At 38.8% G+C, this 7,318-nt stretch overlaps 1 pseudogene; it reads left to right on the plus strand.

Moving 5' to 3' along the window:
* Positions 1-429: 429 nt before the first annotated feature.
* On the plus strand, positions 430-779 carry LOC111816062 (annotated as a pseudogene).
* Positions 780-7,318: the final 6,539 nt, after the last annotated feature.

Below are 7,318 nucleotides of genomic sequence, written 5' to 3' on the forward strand. Positions count from 1 at the left end.
TCCTGGGCCTGCCATGCTGGCCCCACCCCCCAGGCCATGCTGAGAGGGCGATTGAGATTGGGTGTTGTGGTACACGCCTGTAATCTGAGTGCTTGGAAGGCTGAAAACAGGAGAATCACTGCGAGTCTGATCTATGTAGTGAGACCCTATAGATCCTATAGACCATGTACTAAAAATACATAAAAGCAGTATAAATAGAAAAGATGCTACACATTGGTAGAAGATGTTTGTCACACTTTCAGCTGAAGACTAATTACTATTTGGGATATTAATATATGAAAATCTCAATTCAGACTGATAAAGGAAAGCCAACTCATAAAAAGAGGAGGACAATGAATGACCAGTCTAAGCTTAATGGCAATAAGCAGAGTAGTCGTCTTCAGTACTAATCAGGGAGATACAAATTAAAGTGTGAAACACTTGCTTTTCACGTGTCCAGGGGTTGAAGAGTAGGTTTCTCTTTGTGGAGGCGGTGTGGTAGTGGAGTGAGCTGCAGAGTAGGAGCCATGGCAGGACAGGCATTTCAGAAGTTTCTCTCGCTGTTTGACTGCTTATTAGTTGAAAGGAGCGCAGCCGAAACTGTCACCAAAGGAGGCATTATGCTTCCAGAAAAATCTCAAGGCAAAGTTCTGCAGGCAACTGTGGTAGCTGTGCGGTCCGGCTCTAAGGGAGACAGTGGAGAGATCCAACCAGTTAGTGTGAAAGTTGGAGATAAAGTTCTTCCAGAATATGGAGGCACCAACGTAGTTCTAGACGACGTAGTTCTATTTCTTATTTAGAGATGGTGATGTTCTTGGAAAATACGTAGAGTGAAGTAAATCACTGTTGAAATGGCGTCACACACTGCTGCCCATTCCACTGAAGCTCTGCCGTCTTTCATCATGTACATAATTTCCATGTCTCTTTTATAATAAACTGATGATATCTAAACTTAAAAAAAACAGTATAAAACACTCAAATCTGACAGTGGTAATAAAAGAAGACAGAAAAATCTGATCTCTCCTATAGTTGTTGAGAAATAGTCAATTATAATAACCAGTTTGAAGAGCATTTTCACAGTATCTGTTAAAGCTGAAGATGCCTCAAGCCCAGTAATTTCATTTGTAAGTGTAAAGCACAGTGAAATTCTAGTACACTTGTAGCAACATGTGAGACTTACAACACCATTTCCTAGTATAAAGGAAAAATCCCAGTGCTCACTAGAAGGAAAGTTGATTGATGAACAAGTAGAATAATATAGTGAGGTACTAATTTTAGGAATTTGAGCTTTACCTACATACCTCAGCATTAGGTAGAAAAACTTACTAAAGTGGTTATTTTAAAAATATATTCCTTAATCTGTGTGTTTGAAAGATCAAGAAAATGGTAAAGCTTTTGATTAGAGTACTTTTGAAAATAAGTGGTTGTGTGAGTAACTGGAAGTATTTTTCATTTTTAAAAAAGTAGCACTTTGTCTTTATATGTTAAAGGATGAAGTGAGCAAAAACAGAGAGATTGGTAACACATTAAGAGTGGCTTTTTGATGGGACTGATTAATAATGCAGATAAGACATAGATTTTGCTAGTCCTGAAAAGTACATGGAACATATTTTCTCTATACAAAGGGACAGAATAGAAATGACATGAAAATAGAATAGAGAAGGAAATAATTGTCTTTTCCATGAAGTGTAAACATTGAGATTCTTCCAAAAGAGTATATGTAGGAGTTAAGAAGTTTAAAAATATATACAGAATAGGAAAAGTTTAGGTGAAGAGAACAATAACATTGAGAGACAAAATAAGTTTTGAACTGTAGAATAGTACAGGGCTGGGAACTTTCTGTTACCCCTCTTTATCTACCTTGCGCCAGGACAAGAACCAAAGCCCAAAATTCCCTGAAAATATTCAAGAAATACTCTTCATCAGTTTCCTCTGACTGTTTTCCTGGTTATAACTTTAATTTCTATGTTGGTATCATTGCGTCTTACTGTTCATAGTGAGTTCCACACAGCATTTGTTCCATCATTGCCATTCTTTATTTTGTGCATTATTTTTTTTTAAATTTTATCTATTTATTTTTTAAACATTTGTGTGTGTGTGTGTGTGTGTGTGTGTGGCCAGCTCAGCCCACCAGGGGGCGGGGCGGGCTGGCATGTGGTTCTAGGGGATTGAACTGCGGTCCCTGTGCTTTGCCAAGTTTGTTCCAAGTAGGTGCTTTAGACCACTGAGCCATCTCACCAGCCCCTTGTGCATTATTTTTAAGATATTTGTGTGCATAGTAAACAATTTGTTTATTCTCTTAACTCAGCTTTTAGTGAGATTTTTCAAGGATAAAGAACTTGGTTCCAATCCTAAGTACCTGAGAAATGTTTGAAATAGCAGGGGAGGCATAGTTTTTCTTTGTACTTAGTTGTTGCTCTGTATTTTTGGCAAGTGACGATATTAGAAAGTGCTCTGATGTCAACAGTAAAATTTAATATTGTATTGTGGTCTTAATGAACAGCTTTTACCTCCCCCCCCCCAATAAAGGTTAGGATTTTTGTTCTAAAAAATTAATTGGCATTTTGTTAAGCCTTTCTTGAGTCTTAGAAAGGAGTGTATGACTTCTAAATGTTTCACGTTTTTTATCTTACAGTTCTTTTGCCAAGAAAATGGTTAGTTTGATTTCGGATACATACTGTCCATGCTGATGGGACAGGATCCAATATGAATATAAGTGATGGAGGAAGACGACGCTTTGAGGATAATGAACATACATTACGTATATATCCTGGGACAATTTCAGAGGGAACGATCTATTGTCCAATTCCTGCCAGAAAAAATTCCACAGCTGCTGAGGTGATTGACTCTCTTATAAACAGACTTAATCTAGACAGGACAAAATGTTACGTTTTAGCAGAGGTGAAAGAGTTTGGTGGAGAAGAATGGATACTCAATCCAACAGACTGTCCAGTTCAGCGGATGATGTTGTGGCCCCGGATGGCTCTGGAAAATCGTTCAAGTGGAGAGGACTACCGCTTTCTTCTGAGAGAAAAAAACCTTGATGGTTCTATCCATTATGGGAGCCTTCAGTCATGGCTACGGGTAACGGAAGAACGTCGCAGAATGATGGAACGGGGTTTTCTTCCACAGCCTCAGCAGAAAGACTTTGATGATTTATGTAGTTTACCCGATTTAAATGAGAAAACACTCTTAGAAAACCTAAGAAATCGTTTTAAGCATGAGAAAATTTATACTTATGTTGGCAGTATTCTAATAGTTATTAACCCATTTAAATTTCTTCCTATTTATAACCCTAAATATGTCAAAATGTATGATAACCATCAGTTGGGAAAGCTTGAACCCCATATATATGCTGTGGCTGATGTAGCTTACCATGCAATGCTTCAGCGCAAGAAGAATCAGTGCATTGTGATTTCAGGAGAGAGTGGTTCTGGGAAGACTCAGAGCACAAACTTTCTTATTCATCATCTTACTGCCCTCAGTCAGAAAGGATTTGCCAGTGGAGTAGAACAAATTATTCTTGGAGCTGGACCAGTGCTTGAGGTAAGTGCATAGACACACTTTTTTTAAATTTTTAAATATATCTTAACTATCTGATGTGAGATCATGAAATAAAACTAAGTATACAAATAGGCATCATTTTTACTTGCAAAGGAAAAAAGCAAGATGGGAGAACAGAAAAATAAAATTTTGCCAAACACTATTGTTTGCAAATGAAAACATTCATAAACTGAGGTAACACTAGTAGTTACTAAAGACTAGGAATTATGGGGGTTGGAGATGTGTTGGTCAAAGAGCACAAAATTTCAGATAGATGAGATTAATAAATTCATCAGTATGTTTTGTACTTGAAAATGTCTAACAGTAAGTTTATGTTCTTGCTGTAAATAAATAAGAATGTGAGGCAGTGAATACACAAGTAGCTTGATTTAGCCATTCTACAGTGTACAGATATCAAAAACACCACATTGGATGCCATAAATATTTATTTGCTAATTAGAAGAAAAGGAGAAAAGAGAATATAATTTGTTTCAGTCCTGAAGGGAAAAAATAATACTATCCCCCCCCTCCCTGCGAGTGGGGGTCAGTAACCAAGAGAGCCTACCATTGAGCTATATCTCTAAATACAGACGTATATCTGTATCTTTATTTTATGTTATTTTTTACCAGGGATCGAACTCAGGACCTTGTGCTTACCAGGCAGGTGCCTAAACTATTGAGCTATCTCCCCAGCCCTATTTCTAGATACTTTTTTTTTTTGGCAGTCCCAGGGATCAGACTTAGGACCTGACACTTGCCATGCAGGTGCTTATGCCTCTGAGTTATCTCCCTGGCCCCCTGTTGTGCTTTTCTTTTTTTTTTTTTTGAATCATTCATCTATCTACCTGTCAATCTAGTACAGGGTCTCCCTATGCAGCTCTAGCCTCCCCAGGGCTGGGATTACAGGTGTGTGCCACCATGCCTGGTCTTGGTGGCCAGTTTGGAATGCTTGGGGCAGGGCCAGCATGGCATGTGGTACTGGGGATTGAACCCGAGTCCTTGTGCTTGCCAAGCAGGCACTTAGACCTTGAGATATCTCCCCAGGCCCTTCCCCTGCTTTTAATTCATTGAATAATTATATTTTTTGGGGGTGAATTGATACATATTTTCCTGCATGTAATTTCTGGATCATTTAGGTCCTTTGAGTTGCACTTTGTACCCTACCCCTTCCCCTTTCCCTAATCTCTTTCTCATCTCTAGAAGTCTGCTTCCCCATTTCCTATCAGCTGTCCTTTATTTTATTCTTTATATTAGGGAGAAGCTAAATCTTTATTCTTTAAAATTTAATTTTTGTTGGTATGTTTGTCATATATAATGATTATATCCTCATGGGGGGCTGCTACATGTACATAATACATCTTAATTCATTCTTTGCTCCTCCACCATCTCTCTTGATCATCTTCCATTTTGCATATATATGCATATATATATATATTTAATTTTTTGTGTCTGACTTATTTCATTTAACATGTACTCAGAAGATCCACTCTGAAAATGGAATGATGTCATTCTTCTGTATGGCTAAATAATATTCCATTGTGTCTAGATAAACCTACATGTTCTTTATCTGTTTGTTGATGGGAATACAGGCTTAGTTTAGCTCTTGTGAGTTGCACTGCTAGAAACAGTGGATATTCTTGTGTCACTATAGTATGCTATCATTCTTTCAGGAACACTTTACTCAGTAGAATAGTATTCTTGAATTAGATGTTAGCTTTGTTTTCAGTGTCAGTGGATGTATGTTTGAATTTGTTTTATGGATTCCGTTTCTTTCCTATGTTGGGCGTTCATGATTTCCATCATTTTCCTAAGCATATCTATCTATATATCTGTCTGTCTGTCTGTCTGTCTGTCTGTCTGTCTGTCTGTCTGTCTGTTCGTCCGTCCGTCCGTCCGTCCGTCCATCCATCCATCTATATCTCTATCTGCTCTAATCACTAAGCACATCTTTCATTATCGTGACTATCTTTGTAGTTGTCTGAGGAATTATTTTGATTTAATTTTTTTTCTTAGAGTTTCATTCATTTGCTTTGTTACCACTTCAAAGAGTCCTTGTGGGTGGCTTTTGAATTGTTTTACCTCATTGCCTTGTGGGTTTGCCTTTGGTGAGCTGGACATCTGGTGTTGCATCTTGTTTTAAAGTGTCTTTTTCTTTTCTGTTGTTTATTTTAATACCTTGGTTGTTACTTGTAAATTGCCTGTGGTAGAATGATTAGGAAATGAGTACTTCTTAGAGGTGTCTTCTAGATGTAGCTGGCTTTTGGGCTTTGAGTCTGTTGCAAAATTGTCTCTTTAATTTATTGAAGATAAGTAGTTGCTCCCTACTTGGCACAGACCCTGGTTCTTTGGCACTGGACTATGCTATTTTTTATGACCCTTAGCCAGTCTTAATATTGGTATACCAGGAAGAGCAACTGGTTAGAATATTTATGTCACTTTGGCTAAAGTGATACATTCAGCAGTAACAATAGCATTGAGTACAGCTTAGAAAATGACTAAGGTACCTATTAATGTCCCCTGTAACAATATATACTAGATTTGTGGTTATTTAACAAAATCTAAAACAAACTAGAGGGCTGGGGAGATAACTTGGTGGTCTAAGCACCTGCCTGGTAAGTGCAAAGACCTGGGTTCGATCCCCAGTACTGTGTGTTGTGCTGGCCCCGTACCAAGCCAGCTGCCAAAACTGGACATGTTGGCACATACCTGTAATCCCAGCTCTGGGGAGGCTGAGACAGGAAGATCACTGTGAGTCCAAGTGGTGTAGTGAGACCTTGTACCAAATAAATAAGTAATTAAAGAAAAGAACACACACAGAAAATTGTAGGCAGTAAATAAGCCCTAAGTATGGCAAGTTTCTTCTCAGGGAATAAAATTTAAAAGGTGTAGGGGAAAAGTAATAGCAATAAAAAAGAGGAAGAAATTAGAAGCAAAACTGGAGTACAAAGGAGAATCATGCAAACTTTGGGAAAATGGCACTCAAAATAGGGAAAGTGTAAAGGAAGAAATAAAACCAGAATAGGACAACAGCAACAACAAAGTAGAAACCATGTTCACACTCATGTAAAACAAGACAAAACAAAAAACAAAAGAGACATCCTTATGATGTGTCTGCTATCACTGGTAGACAGTGTGGGCAGACAGAGTCCAGATCTGTATTAATCAATCCCAGTAAACCAGTGATAGTTTTACAGTGGGGGTAGTGGGTAATCCCAGCAATTTAGCACCTATATTTCCACTAAAGTTCAGGGTAGTTTCTGTCCTTGAAACTGGAACCAGACCATTCCACCTGTCTATGTTTCTCCTGCCAGCTTGCACTCAGCTGGAAGCCCCTAAATAGAGCCAGCGGGTGCTATGAGTTCCACGCTCAGTTGGTCCTCTCCGAGGTGGTTCCTAGTCAATCACCTTTTCCTGAGTATCTGAACCCAAATGACTCACTGGCCACTGCAGTCTGCTTTGTCTACTGCTTTTTCACTGCTGTGTTTCCCTGTGGAGGCCTCTGGGGACACTAGTAATCATTGTGTGTCTGCAGATTTGAGCTGCCCCTCCCACAGTGAATCTGAGCTCAGGGAGAAAGTGCTGCCTGCCACCTTGTTTATTGAAGCTTTTTTCTTTGCTCTTCCTGTGGGCTTCAGTTCTTAATTTAGATCCTTCCTGTGTCCCAGGGACCTGCTTCACTCCTCTTTTCCTCATGTTGCTATGTATTCCAGTGTCTGCACACCAAGTCTTTGAGAGGATCTTTCTTTGTTGCTCACTACTCTGCCATTTTCCTGGGATATTTGATTGTTTTTAGTTT

The sequence above is a fragment of the Octodon degus genome, unplaced genomic scaffold, assembly GCF_000260255.1.
Source record: "Octodon degus isolate 3935 unplaced genomic scaffold, OctDeg1.0 scaffold00026, whole genome shotgun sequence".
NCBI lineage: Eukaryota > Metazoa > Chordata > Mammalia > Rodentia > Octodontidae > Octodon > Octodon degus.